Genomic DNA, 26,945 nt, shown 5'->3' on the forward strand with positions numbered 1-26,945 from the left:
CCTACTATGTGCCACCCACTCTGCTAAGCACTAATCATGCAGTCTTGTTGTAATGACTTCTAGTGGGGGCACCTGCTATCTACAGAGGTAACCTCTTCTATTTTTGTGTAAGTTTCATCATTTGGAAACTCTTTTTCTGATATCAAGTCTAAATCTGCCCCTTTGCAAATTCTACCCCTAGCTGCTAATTCTGTCCTCTGGGGTCAAGGAAACAAGTGGAGTCCTTCTTGTACAGAATGACCCTTCAAATACTTAAAAACAGGTACTTAGACCAGGCCTACTTCTTTCCTGCCCCCCAGGCCTTCTCTTCTCCAGGCTTAAGAGGCCAAGCTACTTCACTTGTACACAAATGACATGACCTCCTGGGTGTTCTTCTCAGTGTCCTTCCTAAAATGTGGTAACATAATACTCTTGATGTTGTCCGACTAGGACAGTGTGTACCAGGACTTTTGTCTTTCTAGTTGTATGTCCCTTTTGTTGTATGCTAAGATTTCATTAGTTTGGAGTGTCTGCCATCTCCCTGTGTTGGTTCATAGTAAGCTTTCCGCCTTCCTTAGCTTTCCTTCATGGTATCAGCTCGTTCTGAGGTTTAGAACACCTGATACTATTCTGATAGACCTGTGCCATCTTTCTGTATTCATCCCCTATTACCTGCCTTTTCTTTCATTTATTAAGTTCATAAATGAGTTTCCTGTGCATCCACAGGGACCCCAGAGGGTACCAGATGAGGATGTGGGCTAGCCATTGGTTATCCCTCATTCTTACTACCTGACTAGCTGGCTTTGCAAGGTGCTGCCTCTCCTCTGCATATACTGCAGCCTATTTATACCCACCCGGCATCTCTTCATTACCCTTTGGTTGACCTGCAACTCTAATTCTTCAGAGACTCTGGTATTCCATGATTCACAGCCATGCAGCACCATCAGAAGAATATTAATGATAAAAAGATGGGCCTTTGTTTCAGCGAGATGCTTGGGGTTATTAAAAGCACTGCACAATTTCCCAAATGCAATCCAGCCTGCTCTCCTCCTCCTATTCAATGAACCAGTTCATTGTCCATCTGCAGTATCTGTACAAGATACATGAATATATCTTCTTAATATACAATGCTACTCTGCCCCTCTTTTTATCTATTCTGTTCCTTTTGAATAAGGTATGCCCTGCCAGAGCCATATGCCAGTCTTGGTTTCCATTCCATTCCATCTCAGTGATACCTGTGAGGTCAAATTTGCTACAATACATTGGGATCTCTAGTTCACCTTGCTTGTCGCTTGTATGCTATGTATTTGCAGACAGAAATCTGAGACCATCAGTTTTGTTGCAATCAAACAAAAAAAATGGGGAAAATCTTACTCTCAAACTCCCACCTGCAGCAGTACAAAACTAAGCAAATTAATAAACGACAATCAAGCAAAGAAAGTATTTTTGTGTTATGACCATTTCTAGTCTGCCTGAAGTCCCATCAACTTTCATTCTATTTCCTTTCCTTCTTTTGGAAACCATCTTCTTGATCAGTTATTAGCTTCTGAAACCTGTCTCTCCTTTCTGTAGTTCTTGCCTTAAAGTAGGAATGGAACCATTCCTCTACTCCTGAGGTATTTTCAGTTTATTGTGTACATCCTTAGCAATACTCTAGATGACTTCATTATCATCTGTGATCATGTGAATCACCATGTGAATGGGTAGTAGTGCTCAGGTTTGGCAAGTCGTGGTAGTTTCTCCATCATGATCCACATAGCAGACCTGGGAAAACAGAGACCTCTTCATTATTATTATCAGGTTAGCAAACCATTGCCTCTGCATCCGTCGGCAGGGAGTTGCCAGTCATCACTACTCTTTGCTTCTTCTGACCCTTATTGAAATGATTTGTCACAGGATGGCATCTGTGGGTCCATATCATCATTCCATAGAAGATAAGAATGCACTTCTCCAGAGGATCCAATCCTTACCTCTTTGGGAAGACCATCATGTCTATTAATTAATTCCAGTGTCCCTCCACTTCCTTTTCTCCTTTTTGCTACATTGTTTTAAAAAGTTATTTGATATATATATGTATATGTATACATATATATTTCAAAATTTAACAAGAATTTGTTTTCTCTCTTACCTTTTCCCCCCTCCACTGGGGGAAAAAGAAAAGAAAAACAATAAAACTTTTATCATAAATATGAATAGTCACACACACAAATTTTCATATTGGCCATATTTTAAAATGTCTCAATTTGCACACTTATTCCATCATTTCTATCAGAATATGAGTAGCTTTTTTCATGGTCAGTCCTCTAGAATCATGGATGATCATCACGTTGATCAGAATTCTGAAGTCTTTTAGAATTGTTTTTAGAATGTTGTCATTTTATAAAATATTTTCTTGGTTCTGTTCACTTCACTCTGCATCAGTTCATATAAGATTCTAAGGTTTCTCTGAAGCCATCTCTTTCATCATTTCTTAGGTTTATGCTACATTCCTCCAATCTACTAACATAGATCAACCTTCCATGATGAGTGAGTGAATGAATGAAAAATTATTTATTAAATCCTTACTATTTGCCAAATACTGTGCTAAGCACCAGGAATATAAATATAAACAAGCAAGGCAGTTCTTGCCCTGTAGGAGCTTACATTCTAATGAGTAAGACAACACAGAGATTCGTGTGTGTGTGTGTGTGTGTGTGTGTGTGTGTGTGTGTGTACATCCGCATGCTTACTTGGAGAGAAGGGGAGAAGGAAATCAGCATGTTGGCCAGATATGAAAATGATCAAGAAATTTGTGCTGGCCTGAATTCTAGGTAAGAAAAAACAAAGATTCACCTATTGGAGCCCAAGTTTCTAGGACCAGAGTCCAGTTTACAAAGGTAAGAGAATGAAGAACACAGCCAAAGTGTGGGCAACATGGTTTGGGAATGTCTCTTCAAGTTCTATTTCATGTTTTTCAATTCCTTAAAAAAGAATCATTCATACTCCTTGATAAAATCCATTTTCAGCTCTTCTTCCATTTTTCTGCAAAGGATACTTCACGGACACACACAAACTGATGCAAAGTGAAGAACATTGTACCTAATAATAGTACTATTGTTCGACGAAGAACTGTCAATGACTTGGCTGTTCTCAGCAATACAATGATCCAAGACAAACCCAAAGGACTTGTGATGAAAAATGTTATCCACATCTAGAGGACAAACTGATTTATCTGAATACAGACTAATGCATACTATTTTTCTCTTTCTTTCTTATTCAAGTCTTCTTGTACAACATGAATAATATAGAAATGTTTTACATGATTATGCATGTATAATCAATATCATATTACTTACCATCTCAGAGAGGGGGAAGGAAATGAGGGAGGGATAGAATATGGAACTAAAAAATACCCCTCAAATATTAAAAATTGTTTTTGCATGTAATTGAGGGACAATAAAATGTTATTTTTAAAAAGAATATTTCATACTCCCTGATAACATGAAGAATGGAGAAACATTCTTTGAGCTTCTTTATTTTCTCTTCTAATAGGAAGACCAACCTATTCAATCATGAATAATGTTTACCTTGGCCATAGCAGAGAAAAAAACCATCAAGCACCATGTGGACCACTGCCAAAATTCTTTTTACTCTTCATGTTTTCTGGAAGTAAGATCAGTCTTTTGCCCTTCTTGATAGTAGATCATATGGCCACCTCATCTGGTGTATAGCTGTAGCAATTGACTGTGCAGCTCTTTAATTCCAGAGTTATTACTCTCCTCAGCTCACTGACACTTTGATGAGCACATCCAATTTCCTTTCTCTAGTCTTACTAACTTCTTTCTCCCTCTTGTTCTTTTCTTTCCTTCTTTTCTCTAATCTTCCTTCTCCTTCAATTCTTATCATCTTCCTTCTTCAACTGAATTGTTTTTTCTTCCACACAATTCCTTCTTTCTCCTTCTCCTGCTTAAGGAAGAAGTGTCATGAGTTGGAAAGTGAGAGGAATGATTTATTGTATCCCTATTTTACTGTAATCAGTATTAATCAGTTTAGTGTGATTCCATAGGGGTAATGATTATAGCGATATGCCTATCTATGAATATACATTTAGGCAATCTAGTCAACTAATATTAGTATAAGAATTACATATATTAATATATGTGTTACATATATTTAGAGATAATTAGATAAGATAGATTCTTTCTTACATTTGGCACTCAATTTTAAACTATAAGCATTAAGTTCACCAGCTTGTTAAGCTTTAAGTTCACTAGTTTCTTATAAAACTCACTTGCCTAGCCACAAGAATGTTGACTAGGGGAACTCCATCCTTTTAACCTTTGGGAACAATGCCAGCATGGGTAAGATGATAGCAGGACTCCAGACCTCCACCCTCTTTTGTTTAATCACTGTGACCAAGTCCAATGTGAATGGGATGTTTTGATGTGATATGGAAAGTCCCCCAACTTATTTTTGTATCTCCAGACCACCCTCTCTTGCCCAACATGGGTAGGGGTCCATCTTAGTGGAGATGACTCATGCCTTTTCCATCTTATGACCATGTTAAAGCATCATTTCTGACCCTCTCAGGGGGTCAAAATCAGTATCTATCAACCAATAAGATTCTGTATTTTACTTTGCCTCTTCGTCATCTTTGTGTATCAAATACTACAAAAGTAGGGCCCTGGAGATGGAGCATCTCAGATTTTGAGGAAGATCTGAGATCTACTTCATTAGAAGTTTACCATGAACCCTTACCAGATGGCCCATAAAGTACCTCCAAGCTTAAAATCTGCAGTAGGTTCCTTTGATTCTTTTCCTTCAGTTCAAATACTTTTCCTTCTCCTTTTCCATGTATCATTGAAAATTTCCCCTTCCCAAAGTTCAATAGCTGACTTTCTCCATGATTAAAGAAAAAAAACAACTTATCGTCATAAATTAGGCTTCCAACTATAACCATTTCATAGGAAGTACAGCCTCCATCAGACTAACATATTAGTGTTATACTCTGGGGGTATTCTCTGAGTATCTGTTGATGATCAAGAACCTTTTAATTGGAACAGTAAAGTACGACAGCTCTTTTTTTAAAAAAAATTATCTAATTGTGCAATTATAAACTGTGTACAATAATCATAACAATTCACATTGATAGTATTTTAAGGTTTACAAAGTGATATTGACAACAATAATATGCAACCTTATTATTACTGCAAAATGGTATCGAATCAGCCTGAGAAAATGTCTGTGTGATCTCGTAAGCTCTATCTAACTTGACGGTGATAATGTATTCCAATAGAAATCAGATGACACAATATATATAAAACAACATTTTGTAAACCTTAAAGTACTCTATAAATGCTGTTATTAAGTTATTATTATAGATAGAAGTTGAAAAAGAAGACTTGGAAAGCTCTTAGAGAATTATGTAGGCAAATCTTCTTGAAATGCAAATGGCGGATTATTAATTCACCTATTCTTAGAACTACTGGTCAACTTCACACTCACAGAGTGGTGTCCTTCAGAGGTGCTAGTGTTAGTCTACTCTTTGCTCTTCTTGAAGGACTGAATCTAAATTAGCTTAGGAAGGTTCCATCCCAATCTATGGCATCTTCCTTCCTCCCTCCTTCCCTCTTTTACTTCCTTCCTTTCCTCCTTCCTTTCTTCCCTCCTTCCTTCCTTTGGAATTCCATAATCTTTCTGGAAAGCCAAGTTTTAGAAACAATACATTGGAGCTATTACAGCCAGGGTGGAGAAACTGCTGCCTCGAGGATACATGTGGCCCTCCAGCTACTCAAGTGTGTCCCTCATTCAAGTTTGGATTTGGTCAAAGAGCTGAATGTGAGGACCTAGAGGGCCACATATGGCCTCAAGGCAGCAGTTTCCCCACCCCTGTATTAGACCTTGAAAGTTTCCCTTCACAATTTCCTTAATATGTCATGCTGTGATATTTTGCCTAACTATTTTGTTCTTACAGAGAGTAGTAGTTCATGTCTCCATTTAAAAATGCAACTTTGACTCTGAGAATCTATGGTTTCTTTCATATGAGTACTTCCTTCTATACCAAACAAGAGCATGACTCTACAAATAATTCAGTTTAGTAAGTATTTGCTGAATGAAATGCCTCCTTTAAAGTTCTGTAATCAAAAGATTCCTCATCTAGTGGACAGATTTCCAGTAATTTCAGGGGGCTGGTGTTCAAACCACAAGCATCCTATACTATACTTGAACTCTTTTTTTAGTTTGGTGGCCCAGCTATTGGGCTCATTGGCATGGTCTTTGAGAATGAAGAGTAATCTCCATGCTACCATGAGTCATTTGAGTAGGGCTTGTGTGTAAATAGTTGTTCTGAAAGGCCACATTTATTTTTAAACGTTAGATGATCCAAAGTAGGATGTATATGGTCAGGGTCGTTATGGTTTCCGTTCAGATGACTCTAGCCCAGAACAGGCTTAGAAAGTTGTCTGGTCTCTGGTCCTCTAAATTCCCCAAAGGTCCAGCACAGCCTCAGTTCTGTCTAAAATGCTTTGAAGCCATTCTGCTGCCTTTGAAGAGTGATCTCAATTATCAGAGGCTTCGGAATTGACTTGGTTTTCTGGTCCTTTGAATCAGAGATGAAATCCCTATACACTCTGGATCAGGGGTGGGGAACCTGGGGCCTCAAGGCCACATGTGACTCTCTAGGTCCTCAAGTGTGGCCCTGTGACTGGCCCTTCACATATCAAAAGGTCACATATGACTTTGAGGCCCCAGGCTGGGTAACTGCTAGTGAGAATAAGTTCTATCACTATTACTTCATGCCCCACTGCAACCACCTTTACCCTTGAAATCTAATGGAAACTTCACTTTGATGGAAACCAGTTTGACCTAAAATGTATTACAGCAAATAGGCTATGTTTACAGTTTCTTATATGGACCCTAAAGTGATTTTATGAGAAAATCAAAATTATCTGGTGTCTAAAAAGCAAAAGAATTGTGATTTTGTTGCTATAGGGAACCTTCAAGAGCCCAGAGCTCTAGGCCCATCTAACTTAATAGATAGGTCCTAGGGAGTTGTCTGGTTAAGTGACTTTTCCAGGGTAATACAACCAATAAATGTCAAAGATTTTTATTATGGGTATGCTGAAGCCAGCTTTCAAGAGCCAATTGTCAAATTTTCAGTGTGAGCATTTATATTTCAGAAATCTGCATATATTACAAATCAAGACTTGATTAATTGTTACGTTTTGATTGTTTAGACTTAAGAAAGTAATGAAGAAAATACAAATAACGTAGATTACATTTAAAAGTGTATCTTGCAGAGCGCCAGTTGTAACTAGCATAGATCTGATTTGTACTCAAGTTTTTTTTATTCTGAGCCTTGTATAGTATTCCACCTACTTTCCCACTCTTCCTTTATCTCGTTTCTTGGATCCAATGTAAATAATTTCTGCAACCAAGAATACAGTCATAAAGTCTTTGTGTCAATTAAGAGCCACAATCCAATGTGTACTCTGAAAACAGTGAATATGGTCTGAAGATAGTAATATGGTATTGATTTCATGACATGAATCATTCCAGAGGGCAGCTAAGTGGCACTATGTGCAGAGTGTTGGGTCTGGAGTCTGGAAGACATCTTCCTGAGCTCAAATGCTGCCTCAGACACTAGGTGTGTGACCCTGGGCAAGTCACTTCACCCTGTTTGCTTCAGTTTCTTCATCTGTCAAATGAGCTGGAGAAGGAAATGGTAAACCCCTCCAGAATCTTTGCCAAGAAAACCCCAAATGGGGTCACAAAGTATGGGACGTGACTGAACAACAAGATTATTCCAACCATGTAACAAATAAATACTATGGGTCCAAGCTTATAAATACATAGGCAACTGGCACGATGCAGCCAAACATAAGATGGGGAAGGAGAGGAGGTTGGTATCATTCTTCTCATTTTAAAAAATATTATTAAAATTCAAATGGTCTTGGGCAAAGTTTCTAGCATGCTACTCTTATATGTTCAATATTCTATGAACTGTTACACAATAAATCAGTTTGTTTTTGTAGTTGAATAACAGTATTAGGATATGGGCTCAATGAAAGCATCTTTGTTATGATTCCAGACATGTTATGTTGGCAGACATGCCAACAGGAGTCATACACACCGTCCTGTTCCCATGTGATTTTCCTCTCCTTGACTAAGTATCTATATTTTGAGAACTTTTCTTCCATTCATCTTGGAGATTATGAGCATTTAGAATGGTGAAACCTATTAAAATTGTTTCTCAGTTTTTATAAATCAATGTTTGTATTGTTAATGGAATGGGAAGATCATTCCCACCCATTAATAGGCCTATGTGACCTGCTTGAGTCACATGGAGCCCCACGAGTCTAAGTCACACAGAGCAGAAAGAGGTGGGGTGGGAAAGGGTGGGGGGGAAGTTGGTTTGAGTTGGAGCTTGGAGAGAGGGTGAGAGGAGGCAGAGAGACAGAGAGCAGCTAACATGGGAGAAAGAAGGGCATATTTTTAGGGGAGCCTGTTTGTGAGAAGGCTTGGGGATGGCGGTGCTCCCTGCAGTGATAATGTGTATAGACTTCTTGGTTACTATGATGGATTTGGCTTTCTCGTATATGAATAAATATCTTGGTTCCATCTTCAATGAAGACAGTCTTACATCTTGAGATGCAAACCTGCAAACACACCAGCATATTCATAGCTGCCACTGTGGGTATTGCTGTGGTGATGCAATGTTGCATCCAGACAATCGTGGGCAATAGTTCGTTCTGTGTTTTAATTCTAGTACAGTCAGTACAGTGTTTGAATTCTCCAGGATATTTTGAGGTTTATGTTTTTGAAATAAGGGAGTTTGTCATCTGTCAGTCCATGAAAGATAACAAGTTTAAATGTGCCTGTTTTTCTACTGTCCCTACAGCACTGTCTTTTGTCATCTTTTCTAATTCCCTGGATTTGATATGAAACTTCAGAGTTGTTTTGGTTTGCATTTCTCTTATTGGTAATTTGCTTGATAACAGTTTACAAACCTTTTGAGAATGTGAACAAACAGTTCATTTTCTTTGTCACTTACCCCTTGAAATTAACTGATGTCCAGAGTGGCCTTAACTGGGGGAAGAGATTGTGCTATGACTTCTGAGATCCCTTCTCCTTATAGACCTATCCAACCAATTCTCCAGCTTCCAGATCAGGGAACACAATAAGTTCCTGCTTTTCTGAAGTGAACATGGGGACAAGGAACCAGAAATGTAAAATGGAAATGTTCTTTTTTCAAGTAAATAATGTGCAGGAGAATATACTATATATGGCCACCTTCTTAAGCCCACTAAAGCAAAAGCAATTCAAATTGTTTAAATGGCTTTAAATGGTATCTGTTTGAATTGTCTTCCTGTGGTCCTTGACTTTACTCCATTTCACATTTTGTCAATAAAGTACTTTTTTTTTTGCATGTGCAGTGGCTATTGAAATTTCAGAATTAAAGCTGTTGTTGTTTTTATACTTTTAAAAAGGAAAAATTTTAATTTCTTTGAAAATGCCAGAAGAAATTGAGATTCCCTAGGGCTGACCACATGTGGTAGCCACATGTTCCCCTTTCTGGCCTTTCCCCCACATTCAAATGATCTTTACACAACGATTTAACTTTTTCCAATTCTTAACTGAAATTTATTGGTGCCTTTATTTTTATGTCATATTCCTTCCTGAATATGTCCTTTCCCCACCCTCCCATACCTCCAAATTTTAAAAATAAAGAGAAAAATAGCACATCAGAAAAAACCCCAAACAACATAGGAAACATGCCTGGCCTAATGCAATATTTCATCAATGGGAAGGACTTGAGTTTGCTCAGCTGTTCCCCAGAGCCAAGCTTGGCTGTGGACCCAATCTTAAATGTACAGTTCTTTTAGATCCAGGCATAACAAAGTAGTGAATGGAGGCCTCTTTGCCTTTGCTGTCAGTATGAAGATGTAATTCTGTTACAATTATTTAATCCCAAAGGCATTATTACACCTGTTCAGCAAATTTCAACTATGCACTAAAATGATGTACAACTCCACTGTGATAAATCTCAGTGATTTTTTTTTATTTAACTTTCTTTGAAAGTATCATAGCTGGAAGCTGATTAACTTAAAAGAAATGTTTTAGAAAAACTACATAAGTAATTATACTTGAAACCTGCCACTTCAGAATTTGCTATTCTTTTTGCCCACCATTTACACAGTCTGGAAATATGATGAAGTAATTAAATAAAACATTATAACTAGACTGCTTGCTTTAAATGACCCTGGAAGCATAGAGTGTCAGCACTGGAAAAAACCTTAGGGATTATAAAATCTAATGTCCTCATTTTATACGTGAGGCAACTGATGCCCAGAGATGTGCAGTAAGGTCCCAATATTATAGCTGGGGTCTTTGGCAAAAGAGTTTTAGTTTGCTCATCTCTCAAATGAAGAGGTTATACTAGACTGAAGTTTTCCAAAGTGTTCCATGATAAGCTGGAACTAGCCATTTCAGCCCCACAGCAAATAATGCAAAACATGAATTGAAATAAACTTGTAATTCAAAATGTAAAAATAATGCAATTCAAGGGGAGGAATGGGGGTCAGGACCCAAGGCAGAGAGACACTAGGACACTGTGGGATTGCTCCTGTGGAGACCACGGTGTGGCAAAAAGAGAGGGGGAGGAGAAAGAGGCCATCTGGTATCTTCATATTGCAACTAATTATTCTTACTAGGTGCTAAGCTCTTGTTTTTGTGCTACTGAAAGAGTACCCATGCTATACAGATGTAGATGTATCTAATTAAATTGCACAACATTTTAAAAGCATCAACTTGAACGTCTGTGCCCCCTAAATTTTGGTGCCCTGGAAAATTCCAACTTGTCTCAGCCTGGTTACAATTCTATTTCTGTGGAATCTGAATGTTCTTTCTGTACAATGCAAATAGAGGTTTCCTAAGAAAAATTTGAAACTAGTTATACTCCTTCCCTTAAAATATTAAATTATGGATATTTTTTAAAAAAACTTTCATGTGACAATTGGTTTAATTCTTGCTTGCCCTCTCTTACTCCAGAAGTATTCTATACTCACAGTTCCTCCCCCTCCCTCCAAAAAGCATCATTTATGGGTTCCATCAGTATGTTTCAAAGTTAAAGATTTTCTGGGGCCAAATTAATTTGGCAATGGCTGGGCCAGATGAACTCGAAGCTTACTTCCAGCTCCAAAATTCTATGATTCCATGATACATTCAGCTTTATACTTTTAATGGTTTAATGCAACAGAGAAATACTGAATTTCCTCCTACCCAATGGCACACTTTCCAGCTCTGGCTTTTATCATTCATTACAAATGTGCCAAGTCAAAAATCATGACAGAGAAAAGAGAATAGGAGAAGTGAGGGGGAAGAAAGTGAGAAAAAACAGGTACAAATAGTATCTCATCTTGTGTGAATATGAGATCTCATTCTTGTCCATGCCCTCCCATAAATTTTCCAAAGCATCTACCCAATGGTTCTGGGACTTTCTCTTGCACTTTTAGTATGTTAGGAACACAGTCCCCTTGCTACATGACTGACTTTTTTTGGTCCTATATGTCTTTAATATCTTTGATGACAGAGCGGGGGAGAGGAGCTCAGATAAAAAAAGGAGGGAGCATATAATTTTTTGTTGTAACATCAAAAAAGCTGGGAAACAAGTGAAAATGTATTCAATCAACTCTGATCCTAATTGATTCACCAAATGAGTGAATTGACCAGTTGTTCATAGCACATATCACATATGTGATCACATATCATATTCACACACATTTGTTTCTCTACCTTCATAATGCGACACAGTTCTATGTACCAAGTGTCTTATTAGGCTATATATATACAGTCTTACCAGTAAACAGAGTAGAAAAAGGGGACTTCTGGGAATTTCTCCCTTTCTTAAATCTCTATACTGAAATTTCACTTGGAGAATTACCCTATATGGTTAAGTACTTTGAAAGAACTATAAATCACTTGTAAAAAAAAATCCGTGATAGATGGGATGCAGGAAAATAGGTAGGATAATTTACAGTTGTTGAAGCTATTAATTAGTTCAACCATAAAAATATGGATCTTTTCTTGAAGATAATAACTTCCTTGGGGCATAAACCTACTAGAGCAATCACTGAACCAAAAGATAAGCAACTTCCCCACCCCCATTTTCTCTGAATAACTCCAAATTGCTTCTCCCCTCCCCCACCCTTTTTTTAACTTTTAAATCTACTTTTTAGAAAGTTCCTAGTTAATCCATGAGAAGGATACTCTAATGATAAAACTTTACCAGAAATAATTTTGGGGAAAGGAGAAATTATCAGAATCCTTTCAAATTTACTTTATAGATAATATGCAACGGTGCCAATTCCACTTCCCCAAGAAATGTATCTAAGATTCCATCTCTCTGGTATGGAGATCAATTATTTGTGGACCAGGTTGATTTCTAAACTTTTATTAGTGTCCTTGTTATGACAAATGATACAAACCAGCTAAGTAATTGACTCCTCCCTAGTTATAAATAAGAAGATGGAACGAAAAACCTTTCTAGTCTGTCTGTATTTGTCAGATCTTAAAGCACTAATGAAATAAGTCAAAACAACAATAAATTCTAACAATGTTATGTCAGTGTCATTTTTTCATCGATTTATCATTTTTCAGCCTAGGGGAACTTATTTAAATGTGTCAAAGCAAAGTTGTTTTAATTGCATATCACATTTTTCTCCTTTTTATAATTTCTTCCAGTGGTCTGAGTACACACTCAAAACTAATTCAGCAAAGTCTGTCACATTGATAATGAGTCATTCCCTGCTTGTTAAAATCATTTTCATTTTTGATGGTATTGCTTGGTTTGTCTAGCCCTTACTAGTTCTGTTTTCAAAGACAGTATTCATGATTTAACTGTGTTTCTATTTATGAGGTTTTGACGTTTCTCATTCTTTACCCCTGAGCCATGTTTCCCAAGCGTATGTTATGCTATCCTGTCCTATGACCAATTTTATATTAAAGGCACTAAGTATTGAAATATGTGTTGATTTAATTTGAAGGGTTTGAATAACACAACTCAGAACAGCACTTAACCTAGAATATAGTAAGTGCTTATTATACATTTGTTAGTAGATTGATACAGCTCTTAGCAAAGATGTTTACTGAAGTAAAAAAGTAAAAAAAAAAAAAAAAAAGGATAAAAAATGAGAGTAGCTAGAAAAGAATCCCCTCCATGAAGTTGGGGTATATGCTTCTCTCAGTTCACAGTGTCCATGGCAAGAGTGGACACAAACTTGGAGTACAATGGCAGTCAGGCACGCATGTAAGAACAACTGTAGCCAACGCTATCTAGTACTCCAGTTTTGTTGTGTCATGACCACATCCGGGGTTTTCTTGGCAGGCATACTGGAGTGGTTCACCATTTCCTTTTCCAGATCATTTTACAGATGAAGAAACTGAGGCAAACAGGGGCAGGTGACTTCCCCAGGGTAATACAGCTAGTAAGTGTTTGAGATAGGAATTGAACTCAGGTCTTTCTGATTCCAGGACTGGTACTCTATCCACTGTGCCACCTAGCTTCTCTATCAGTATCCTAGTGCTACAGGGCATAGAAGTCCATTCTTTCTGCATGTAGACCTTGTGAAGTTCCACATTGGGAGCAGCATCTTTGCTGTTCCATGGTTCCATGCTGGTTCCATGGTCTACTGTTCTCCTTCACTTGACTCTATTGCCAGGACAAGTTCTCACTTGCGTCCACAGTCAGCTCTTTTTTCTGCTTCTAAAGAGGTGACTCCTTGAAACTCACTCTGCACTAAAGTGAGTAGCTTTCTGTGTCCATCTGAGTGTGCCTCAGCTTCTCCAGGGGTACCTCAAACTTTCTCAGAGTGAATCACAAATTTCTGGATAGGACGTTTCCTTCTGCTAAACACTGAGGAAAATGATAGATTCAGAATTCAAACCCTGGCTCTCTGGCTCCAAGGTAGGTCTGCTTCCTACGATACCACATTGCTTTAACAGAAAGCCTTTATTTGGTCATTTCTCAGTAAACGTTCCTAGAAGGCTTGCAAGGAAGGAGACATCACTGAGAAGCAATCTGGAGTAAGAGAGCAACCTTCTCTTTCCCTACTAACTGCTGCTCTGTACTCACCTGAACTGTCAACTCTCTCTAGAGATTAGCTATTTAAAGCCCTTAGGGACATAACCCATTTGAAGCCCAGTCATTCACATTGTCCCTTCTCATTCACTGGAGAAAGGTGTTCACCCTTCTTATCAGGATCACTGGGTGTTAACACCTGACTATAACACATTAACCATCATTACTTCTATTTCTACATCCAGATTTCTGGGACCACATCAACTGCAAGAGAGAATAAATCCATACTCCCCTACGTAAACAACCATTTAATTTAGTTAATGCAAACAAACAACCTTTTTTAAAGTCAACCGAATGCTCTATTTAGTTTCAAATGGTTGATCTCATAGGCTCAGTTATATTTAGAACTTTTAGAATATCTTTCCTTGAAATATGCAGCATAAAGCATGCCATCAAAGAAATGTGTCATTGGAAATGAATTTGAGCCTTTCATTTAGAGATTAAGGGAAAACTGATGTTTCTGTTGATATACCCAAAGATGGAAAACTAGAGGAAGGCACCCCAGGACTCCTTTACATGTGGAGAATTTTCAGGAGGATGTGGATAAGTCACATGGAATGAAATGCCAGCAATGAAAGCGGTGGACACATTAATGAGGTTATGGATCGATCACATATCATACTGAGTTCTAAAAGTCTGAAAATTGTTACAAACATCTCAATTAAGATGTTCAGGACCCTTGTGACTGCAATCCCCATTTCAGCTGTGCATAACCTGAGACTTAGAAATGGGAGCAATTGGATTCAAGTCAGACAAAACCTAACTCTCCGACTTTGATTTCATTTGGGAAAAGAGAATGTCCCTTGGCTGCTACTTCATAGTGCTCTGAAAGGTTGTGGCTGGTATGTCGGCTGAGCTGCAAGCTATACATCCTCAGGTATTTTTTATGCTGCCTTTTCCCGAAGTCATTGCAAGGCTTGTCTCCACAGTAAATCTAGCTAAAACCCCATAGAAATGGAAGATGTAGAATCTAACCACCAGAAAACACTCCATTTGTTGACTTGCAATAAATTATAAGATAATCATAAGATGCTAATTTACAATTACCTTCTTATATTTAAATGTCCTCTTAGAATGTATAGTGGCATGTATTACACATGGTGAACTGTCTTAACGGGACTTTGGGGGGAGAAATTTCAAGGAAAGATGACTTAGACTTGCTAATTTCTTGCAAAATGAAAATTTGAATTGAAAAGCTGAAGAGACTTCAGTCTGGGTTCTTGTCTATGGCTTATGTCTCAGTTATGAAAGGGGTGATTGACCAGCTTGGAGATCCATTTCCTTATTCTTCTTTTAGCCTTTTATTGCTGTCCAATTTGACAGTAGTTAGAAATAGGGAAGGAAAGGAAAAGGAGGTTAAATTCAAATATGTTCATTGTTCATTCAAATTCAAATATTCCCATTGATAGTAGCTCAGGGAAAAGGTGTATTATGGGAAGATTGCCGAATGACTTTATCAGTGTCCTCATAGTGTATGACATTCTATTCCTTAATGAATTTGGGTGACACTGGAGTAGAAGTGTTAGAAGAATGTAAACATGGAAATTATGGCTATTTATGAGATCTACCTCCAATGCAGCATAGTGGATAGGATACTGCACCTGAAATCAGAAAGCTCTGACTTCAAATCAAACACTTACTAGCTGTGTGGCTCCAGAATAATTTCTTAATTTCTGCCTCAGTTTCCTCTCCTGCACAATAGGGATAATAATAGTACCTGCTTCACAGGGTTGTTGTGAGGATCAAATGAAATTATATTTGTAATGGGTTTAGGAGTCTGGTACACAATAGGCACTTAGAAAATGCTTCTTTTCTTTTCTCCCTTGCCTTCCTTCTCATCGCTTAATTGAAACAGTTCTTTCCAAAGTTAGCATTGATCTTGTAAGTGCCAAGTCTGCATCCACCTTCATCTTTCTTAACCTCCTGGCAGCTTCTCAAACTGTTGATCACCTTCTCTTCTGGGATATTCTCTCTTCTCTGGGCTTCCATGACAGTGATTCTCTCATTTCTACCTCCATCTCCTTTGCTGGATCACTATCTAGATCATGCCTTCCTCCAGTTATTGGTTGAACACCAAGATTCTGACCCTGACACTCTTTTATCTCCATGTCCTATCACACAGTGGCCACATCAGCTCCCACAGGTTTAATTATCATCTCTATGGAGATGATGCATGTATACACACATGTACACATTTATATATCTATGTGTAAACAGGTATATATGTGTGTGTATATCTAAACTTAATGTCATACATACAAGCATAGTCTATCTTGTAAGCTCCAGTCTCACACCTGCAATTGCTTATTGAACATTTCCAACTAGATGTACTGTCGGTTCTCAAACTCAACATGTACAAAATCTAATTCCAAAATATAACATATTTCCCTCCAAACCCATCCTTATTTCTGTCAGGGGCAAGAACATTCTTCCAGTTATCCAGGACACAGCCTTGGTATCATCCTTGTCTCCTCATCCTTCTTTACCTCCCATAGTCAATCAGTTGACAAATTTCTTTACTTCCTCTACAACATCTCTTGTATCTTTTATTTTCCCTACTCAGATAATCATTACTCTAGTTCAAGCCTTCCACACTGGTCACCTAGACTATTTTAATAGCTTCTTCATGGGTCTCCCTACTTCAAGTCTCTCCCCTCCAATTTATCCTCCAGACAGTTGTCAAAGTGATTTTCCTAAAGCACAGGTTCAGACAACGTCACTCCCCTCCTCAGCAAACTCCTGTGGCTGCCTATTATTTCAATGATTACATATAAATTATGCTGTTTGACATTCTAAGTCCTTCACAACCTGATGCCAATTGACTTTTCAACTGTACATGTATATATACACACACACGTATGTATGTATACCTCACTTCTGCACTCTGTGTTTCAGCCAAACAGATTCTCGTGTTCTTTTTCTCACACATATCTCTTCATTTCCCATCTCTGTGTGTTTTGCACTGACTGTCCTTCATATCTTGAATGCACTTGTCTCATCTCTACTTTTTAGAATCTCTTGCTTCCTTCAGACTCAACTTAAACACTAGCTTCTACCTGAAGCTTCTCTTCCGGATCAATTATGAGTACATTGATCAAGTCATTCAGCAATCTTCCCATAACACATCTTTTCCCTGAACTACTATCAGTGGAAACAAGGAACATATTTGAATTTAATGTTCTTTTCCTTTTCCTTTCCTTCCCTATTTCCAAGTGCTGGCAAATTGGACAACAATTCAAGAGCCAAAAGAAGAATAAGGAAATGGATCTCCAAGCTATTTAATCACCCGCTTCCTAATTGAGTCATGAGCCATGGGTGAGAACACAGACCGTGATAATATAAAGAAGAAGATAATAATATAAGGTTTCTTCAGCTGTTCAATTTTCTAAGATGAAGGCGGGATCTAATGTCAGGATGCTCTTAGTTCAGGGTTGACATTGGGACAAAATGAAGCACTCCCAAATCACTGAAAGTAGGAATTTTACTGTGCCATAACACAGGAAGAGTATGCCACAAGAGATGTTGTCCTCCTTGTCTCCATCTTGAAATGAATTTATTAGTAAGTCATCAGAGTATGGTGACTCCCATGGTCTCAGGCACCCACCCCATCTGAGTGATCTCCACAAGGAAGAGCTGAGACTTTTTATACCTCTCAACCAGGAAGCTGTGTCATGAAAACTAGGGTCTGAAGGAATTTGCATCAGGAAAATTCTGGTCTCATCACACCTTCCCAAATCACTGTGTATTTAGGTTTCTATATTTTGCATACATGTGTGTCCTCCATAAAATGTAAGCTCCTCGAGGACATAGACTCATTTTTTAATTATCTCCAGACCCCAGTCAAGTGCCTGGCACATAGAAGGTGCTTAAATTTTTTTGGGTGGGAGAAGAGAGGTAGAACTCACCACTTCAATGACATCCCCATTGCTTCTATATGTTTTGGCATTAGAGGATGTAATTTTGGAGGGTCCAATTTCTAGTCGGTGAAGAAGAAAGACTGGTAACCAGATTGAGTGGCATTGAGACAGAAAAAAATTATATCTGGGTAATTGTAACTGACTTTCAAAAGCCTACCTTCCAATTTATCACTTTTGTTTGAAAGGACTGCTTTTCATGGTTGGACAAATTGATTTGGGCACATGATCATATCGATGAGGCTCTGGCAATCAACCAGCATAGTACAAGGGGAAAAACTACAAGCAAGTCTCTGGGTCTCAGTTTACTTTTCTGAAAAACTAAGGGATTGGACTAAATGACTAGTAAAGTCCCTTACAGCTTTGAATTTCTTATCCTATATAATCTTAATAGCATGTAACTGGTGCTGTCTGCATCTTGAATCTGCAGTTGTACATGTATGAGAGAGAGATGGATGAGAGATGGACAGGATATCCAAACAATTTCTCCTTATTGTAGAGATCATGGGGTGCTTGGGTGCCTGTGCTTGGACCCCAATTCTAAAATCACATTTCTCCCTAGCCTCAAAACATTGTCCCAGGTAGTTTCTCCCCAGCTCATGGACAGCCTGCCCCAACAAAAACCATTCTCTCTCTTCATGATGCAGTCGTCAGCTGCACCTATAGAATTTATTAGTTTGAACCATCTGTGTGCTGGCTGAACTGGCTGCATACTGGGTCTTAACAACATTTGCTATTGACTGACCAGTCATATCTGTCCTAAACTTAGACATACGTATACTTCCTTACATTTATCTTGTCTAAGAAGACATTGATGGAAGCAACCTGAGTATTACTTAGTACTGACCCTTAGTTGACTTAGTGATGTTTCAGGCCTAAAACCATACCTCCATGTAGCCACCCCCCTTGGGCTATTTCCCAATGAATTCTGGGTAAAATACCTGCACAGTAGATACTAAAATACATGCATGGTCCTTTAAGAGCTAACCACTCCTTAACCACTCCCTAATACCACCCTAAATCACTTAGATAGCATACTTGGCACATGTTTTACTGTAGAATATCCTATATAAACTTTAACTGTACCCCTCTAAGGTTGCAGTTTCCCTAAGAACTCGTGCCTGCTGAAAAGAGTAATAAATCTTTGCCATCTTGACTTCAGGAATGCTTGAGTCCCCAGATTCACTCCAGGTGATCCAGGATCTGCCCCTGTATTCCAGTCTTTAGGGGACTTCAAAATTTCATCCATTCCATCCCCCTTTCCAGCCCTCATCAGAGAGATGGGACAACTTCGAGAAAAACAAAAAGAACAAGAGAAAAAAACACTAGAAAAACTCAACCCAGAACGACCTCAGTTAGTTATTGTCCGCTAAATGCTACGAATCAAGAGAAGCAAACAGCATTTTCCTAAGGTAAAGAGACAGAGCTGCAAATGGAAAAAGACCTTGCAAAAGCAAAAATTCAAACCAGATTATGATTTAACCAGCAGATAATTAACTGCCACAGAAGCACCGTCTGCCCCATGAAGGCTAGGTTAGTTTTTCTTTAAAAGATATTAAAAACCATCCCCAAGACTTAATTGGCTCAGAGGACTAAGGCTGGGGTCCTTGACATAACTTTCTGGGGACCTTTTTTTTTTTTTTTATAAAAGTCAGAGCACAAGGGAGGAGAGTTTCTCCCTCAGGCTGGACACACACTTCTGGCTGATTTACCATCATATAACTAAGGCAGAGGCAGAGAGGCTATGCCCAACTGAATCAATGCTGTATCCTTGTTAAATTTTCTTTCGATGCTATGCCTAAGTAAGCTTCCTTTTGTTAATTGTTAGACTACCTGTGTGTATCTCATTGTATTCCATACCTGAAATACCAGACTGGCGTGAATCGCCACTCTTACATGTGTCCATTTTGACTACTGGTTGCAATACTGTTTGGAGACAGCTCGGTGGCACAGTGGATAGAGCACTGGCCCCGGAAATCAGGAAAATCCAGGCTCAGAAACTTACTGGCTGTGTGACCCTGGTCCACTCACTTAACCTCTGGGTCAGTTATCTCATCTGTAAAATGGGGGTAATAATAGCATTATCTTCCCAGGGTTGTTGAAGATCAAAGGAGATAGCAATTATAGTGGGCTTAGCAATGGAACATAGCAAATACTACACAAATGTTGACTATTATTATTATTAAACTATGTTTAACAACACCATCAGTGTGATTATCGATCAACATACAAAACAATGAGAAGATATGTACATATGTGCATGCACACACAAGTAAATACACATGTCTTAGTGTAGTTTGCAACTTATTAGTTTCAAACTGTACTAAGAGGTACCTGGTTGGTGCAGTGGAGAGAGTGCTGGTTCTGCAGTCAAGAGGACCTGAGTTCAAATCAGACACTTGACATTACCTGTGTGATGATGGGCAAGTCACTTAACCCCAACTGCCTCACAAAAAAGCACCAAGACTTTTGGAACATCCTGTATGTATAAAATATATGTCATGTATGCAATTGTTTCTTTTTTTATGCAGTAAACAGTATCTCTGAAAAGTTGTGCACCAACAAAAAATTGTGCAAAACAAATCATATGTACAATTCCATCCAGAGACTGTTATTTTAAGGGCCCCTGTGCTTTTATAAATTAAAAAATTCTGCTGAAATGTTAATAATCACCCCGTAATTGATCTGTGATGTAAATTTGCATTTTCACTTGTCAGGTTTCCTTAAAGCAGGTTATACCAGCTCTCCCTAGGTACGTAATAGATGCATATGAATTCCACCTTATACACTTAAAAATAATGTTAATGGAATTTAAGGGCCTGCACTTTTTTGCTTTGTGAATCTTTCTGTCCTATAAAGGAAATGAGTTCAGTCAACTACACCCCATCAAGCAGACAGGTAATCAATCAGTGATCACACATATCAGTTCCAGCTGAGCTCCTATCTATTGCCAAGACGGTTACAATAACCTTTCTATGTACCATCTAAGTAGAAGAAGCCTCTTAGGTATCAGTACAGTAAAGGTTTGGAGAAAGGAGAATTGACTCATCTAGCTGCTGTACTTTAGCTCTTTAAAAATGTGTCTCAGTCAGCGGTATTGTAAAATATAGGCCTTATCTGGTAATAAAATTTATAGAGAAAAGCACCTTTATCCTCCATTTTCAGTAAGAAAAGACATTTTTAATAATGTCACAACTCTTGATAAGTACTTTTCCTGACGAGAGGACACAAAGCTTAGAAAATTTTAGATATTTTAAAAACTATCCAAAATGAAGCCTTCTTCATTCAAAGTCAGGTTTCAATCTGTGTTTAAGGAAAATTTGGGCAGAATTGTTCTATCAATATTGGCTATGTCCATTTGACTATGAACATATTTTCAGCTTTTATAAATAAGCTATAAATCCTGAAAATGTCCTTGCTTCGAAAGATATTTTCAATCAAAAGATTATTGAGCTGTTTTGGAACCATTTCCTTTTGGGCTATTTTAATATGTGTAGTTTATCTGGGCAGGGATGTCAAATTCCAAAATGCTCCAAGAGGCACTCTTCTAATCATTCCCTTGGTGCCAACTGGAAAGATGTCTTTTCATATGGCAACTGTGAAATTGTCCTTCAGAAGGAAACTCCTAAGGGCCAAATTTCTCCCGTAGGCACATGCCCACAGCTTCTGCTAACAATAAGATCAAGGAGGATTAAAAAAAAGAATCTATTTTCCTTTTTCAGTGAACAGGAAGGCTAATCCAGGGATTACATTTGCCATGATTTTAGAAGGAGAGACCCTGGGATAAGAAGTCATGATCTCCCAGTTTGTCTGGACGTGTGACTCATAGTCTAGTTTAGATCAGTTGTTTCACAAACTTTGATTCAACCCAGTTCAATGAATATTTATCATGTGGGTACTGGACTGGGCACTGGCAATACAAAGACAAAAAAGGAACTTTTTGCACTTTCAAGACATTTACATTCCATTGGAGAGAAACAGCAGATGCACAGATTAGCTCAACAGGAAATACAGACAAAGTAAACTCGTAGTAACTTGGGAGAGAAAAACTGGGCATTACTGAATGACTCTTCCACTCCTACTCCATAGAGAGCACCATGAAGAATGCAAAGGAATTGAAGATGTGGGCCTATCTGTCTAGATTTTTAGAGTCATTCGGAAAGGCCAAACCAAGAGGGGAGAAAGACGTGAGACCACTTGCTAAGCAAGATAACAAAAATACAAATGAGCGTGTGGCAAATCGTCTGTGTAAAATCCAAAGCAGCAAAAGGGTATGGATGGGGAAGGATGGTTTGCATGAGGGAAGGAAGCAAATGTTGAACCCCACTAAGAAATTGGAATAGTGATTTCAGAAGATCAGATATAGATTTCAGACCTGATTTCATTGGTGTAGAGAACTCCTAGGTGAAAGAACTCCCTTACCAAAGGAGGTCAGTAACCGCACTGTAAATTTTAGTCTTAGAGCTAGAGAAGCTGGATTGCTTAGAGATGGAGTCTAGAGCACTGAGAAATTACGTTTTGTTCAAAGGCACATAGCAAATATGTGCCAGAGGTAAAACTGAGACCCAGGTCTTCTTTTTTTTAACAGTGTTTTCCCCTCAATTACAGACAATATTTAGCATTCATTTTTGCAATATTTTGAGTTCCAAATTTTTATCCTTCTCATCCTCTCTCACTTCTCCTCTTCCTAAGATGGTAGGCAATTTGATATAGTTTATACATGTGCTATGATGCTAAATATTTTTTTTCCATGTTAAAAGAAACAGATCAAAAGGCAAAAAAAATTAAAAAGTATAAGGTAAGTGAAGAAAAGTATGCTTCAATCTGTATTCAGGGTCCATCAGTTCTTTGTATATAGATGGCATTTTCCTTCATGAGTCCTTTGTACTTGTCTTGGAAAATTGTGTTGCTAAGAAGAGCGGAGTCGTTCATAGTAGATCATCAAACAATGTTGCTGATACTGTATACAATGTTCTCCTCCTTCTGCTCATTTCATTTTGTATCAAGTGTACAAGTCTTTCCAGGTTTTTCTGAAATCTTCCTGTTCATTTCTTACTGCACGATAGTATTCCATTATATATACCATGGTTTGTTTAGCCGTTCCCCAACTGATGGACATACCCTCAAGTTTCAATATTTTGCCACCATGAAAAGGGTTGCTACAAATACTTTTTGCACGTGTTGGTCCTTTCCCTTTTTTTATGATCTGTTTTGGATACAGACCTAGCAGTGATATTGCTGGATCAAAGGGTATGGAGAGTTTGGTTGCCCTTTGGGCATAGTTCCAGATTGCTCTTCAGATTAATTGGATCTGTTCACAACTCCACCAACCATATATGTATCCCAATTTTCCCATATCCTCTCCAACATTTATCATTTTCCTTTTTTGTCATATTAGTCATATTAATGTGAGGTGGTACCTCAGAGCTGTTTTTATTCGTATTTCTCTAATCAAAAGTGATTTAGAGCATTTCTTCATATGCTTATAGATAGCTTTGATTTCTTCATCTGAAAACTGCTTGTTCATATCCTTTGACCATTTATCGATTAGGGAATGGCTTGTGTTCCTATAAATTTGACTCAGTCCTCTGTATATTTGAGAAATGAGGCCTTTATCAGAGACACCTGCTGCAAAGATTACTTCCCAGCTTTCTGTCCTACATCTACTCCTGGTTACCTTGGTTTTATTTGTGCAAAAGCTTTTTAATTTAATATAATCAAAATCATCTATTTTACATTTTGTCATACTCTCTTGTTTAGTCATGAATTCTTCCCTTCTCCATAGATATGACAGGTAGATTATTCCTTACTCTTCTAATTTGCTTATGGTGTCACTCTTTATGTTTAAATCATGTACCCATTTTGACCTTATCTTGCTATATGGTATGAAATGTTGGTGTATATGTAATTTGTGCCCTATTGTTTTCCAGTTTCCTCAGCAGTTTTTGTCGAGTAGCAAGTTCTTATCCCAGGTCTTCTTGTCAAAAACCACACCAGATGCAATATGTACATATTGGATGTGGGAGAGGAAAGGGGGGAAAGGAAAGGGATAAATACGAATGTCACTTCGTAATTCCCAGAACTGGACACTGAATCGACCTGGATGGATCCTGGCACAAGAGACTAAAGTATTCTGCACACTTGCTTTCTTTTCTTTAGGCAAGAAAAAAAAGGCTTCTTTACCAGTCACCGTGGTGGGGGAAGGAATTGCAGGGATCCTGGAGTAGTTGCTCCAGTTATGCTCAGAAATTGTAGAACTGGGAGGAACCTTCAAGATTACCTAGCCCTATTCTCATTTCACAGATAAAAAAAAATGAATTTTGTGATGGTGACTTGCCCAACATCATTCAACCATTTGGTGGCAGGGCTAAGGATAGAATTGTGCCTTTTCCATGATACCAACACAATCCCATATGTAAACAATTTTGGCCTGCTGGTACACCTCTCAGACGTTAATAGGACCAATTTAGAAGACATGGTGCTTGATGAAAAGGTAGGAAAATAAGGGCAACTGTCTTGAGCCCAAAGTGGGAGAAGAATTGAAATTGGAGAGGCAGAGGAATGAGTACCTGTTAATAATAATAATAGCTAGCATTTTTATTGTACACTAAGGTTTGAAAAGCACTTAACATGTCATTTCATTTGATCAACTCTATGAGGTAGGTGCTAGTATTATCCCTATTTTACAGATGAGGAACTGAGGCTGAGGGAATTTAAGTGACCTACCCAGAGTCACACAGTTCAGTGTTTGAGATAGGATTTGAACTCAGATCTTCCTGACTCCAAGTCAAGCACTATATTCATTGTACCCTATCTGCCTACTTAGAGTTAGAAGACTAGGGTTCCAATCTGGGAAGTCTCATATACTAGCCATAGGACTGAGGAGAAATCTTTCCACCTGTGAAGTGATTTTGCACATATCTGCATTGTTCTCACTCCTCATCTTTGCCCTTAGATTCCCTAGTTTCTTCAAAGGTCAGCTCATATATTACTTCTTACATAAGGTTTTTTGTACGGAATTTTCGTCCCTAATCCCATTCCAGTTGGTGCGTCTCCCTAGATATTACCTTCTACTCATTTTGCATACACATTTGCATACACATATTGTCTCCCTTCATAAAATGTAAGCTTATTGAAGGCAGGACAATTTAGTTCCTGTCTTAATACGCCCAGTGCTTAGTACAGTCTCTAGCATATAGAAGGTGCCTAATAAATGACTATTAATTGAGACTCAGCTTCCCTGTCTGTAAAATACCTAGCTTACAGGGTTGTTGTGAGGAAAACACTTTATCGTGTAAGTCATGGTTATTGTTGCCAGTAAGCTTCAACCAACAAAAATCCCAAAGGATTTAATCAGCTTCTTGTTATCCAAGTCAAGTTTCTTTTTACCTTCTCATCTCTCCTGATCCAGGTGCCTTCTGGTGAAAGAAAGGCCACTATCTTAGATGCCTTGGAGTTACTTTTCCCATTACCAAGGTATCCTGGGGCTTCACAAGAATACTTTTGTTGGGATATAAGTAGTACTTCAAGAGCTGGAGAGAGGGAAGTTGATTCTCTCCCCAAGTGAAATCTTGGTGGTAAGCAAGTTTTGTATTCCTTCTACCAGGTAAGTGTGCCTTTGAAACATGATATAAGGTAAAGTTGACTGCTGGGAGGTTACTTGAGTTAATGTTGAGGTAATATTCCTCCAACAAAACTGTGGTTCCAGGGCTTAACACAATGTGCATTTTTGAGAAATGAACTCTCCTAAATTCTCAAGGAAAAGAGATGGGGCCCACCCACACTCCTTTCTGAGCTATGCCACCAATGTGCAGAAGACATTTCTAGACAGATTGTATTTTTGCATTTTTTTATTGTACTTAATATTGGAGGAAGAACTCTGGACTCAGAACAAGGAAACCTGATTTTGAATAACTGCTTTGCCACTTCTCCATTGTGCAAAATTTTTTAACCCCTTTACCTCTGTTTCCTCATATATAAAATGAGTAAGGTTGAATGAAAGGATTTAAGCACTTACTATTTGACCGGCACAGTGCTGGGTGCTGGGGAAATAAATACAAAAGTGATACAAACCCTGTCATCAAGGAACTTACTCTGTGATAGATATAATACATAACAGCACAATAATAGAGACAAGGGAATGGTTTTGGACTGAGAAGACACAATCACAGTGAATGGATCCGTAGGATAGCTGATTCACATGCCCTTGGATTTGTTTACTGTTCCAGAGCAAGAGATGGAAAGTGGCGAAGACGTAAAAGGGTGAGGGGACAGAAGAGTAGGGTGACATAGCAGTAAGATGGTTGGGATGAAGGGATCTGGGGTGGCTAGATATAGTGGCTCTCATCAATGGGGACAGCACAGCCACAGGGTAAAATTTAAATAGTCAAATTGTTTAGCACAGAGGTCTGCTTCAGAGGATTGGGAAGAGTTAGTATGAGTCAGCTGAGCAAGGTAAAGCATGATTAGAAATAAAAATACTTGTAATATCTACCTGACAAAGTAGGTTGTGGAAACCAAAAGGATAATTAATGCAAAGTGCTTTATTCTCTTACAGTACTATAAAATGTAAGTTACTATTATTTTGGTTCAAAGCCTTGTTAATGATAGTGAGGTTCTTAGAGTACTCACTATCTTTCTCTGTCTGTCTGTCTCTCTGTCTCTCTGTTTCTCTCTCCTTGATACAGTATGCCATAAAATATATGTGTTGACCTTTGCATATGAATATATTACTTCAGTATGTCAAATAATCCATGAAAGCCTTCATGTGGGTATCCTATTATGATAGGCAGAGCTATCTGCCATGTAGGCTTTTTTTCCTTTTTTAATTCTTTTTTTTTCTTTTTTTCTTTTTTAAACCATCTTCCTTGATTAACTCAGAGGACTAAGGCTAAGGTCCTTGACATAGCTTCCTATAGTCCAAGCACAAAAGCCAG

At 38.2% G+C, this 26,945-nt stretch overlaps 1 long non-coding RNA gene across 1 annotated transcript in view; it reads right to left on the reverse strand.

Moving 5' to 3' along the window:
* Positions 1 to 3,521: 3,521 nt before the first annotated feature.
* The window catches only part of LOC140498677 (uncharacterized), a 27,936-nt gene continuing 4,512 nt past the window's right edge, over positions 3,522 to 26,945 (reverse strand). Inside the window, exon 3 of the long non-coding RNA XR_011965176.1 lies at positions 3,522 to 3,921. This is a non-coding gene — a long non-coding RNA (uncharacterized lncRNA). The remainder of the gene's footprint in view (positions 3,922 to 26,945) is intronic.

This window comes from Notamacropus eugenii, chromosome 4, assembly GCF_028372415.1.
Source record: "Notamacropus eugenii isolate mMacEug1 chromosome 4, mMacEug1.pri_v2, whole genome shotgun sequence".
NCBI classification, from domain to species: domain Eukaryota; kingdom Metazoa; phylum Chordata; class Mammalia; order Diprotodontia; family Macropodidae; genus Notamacropus; species Notamacropus eugenii.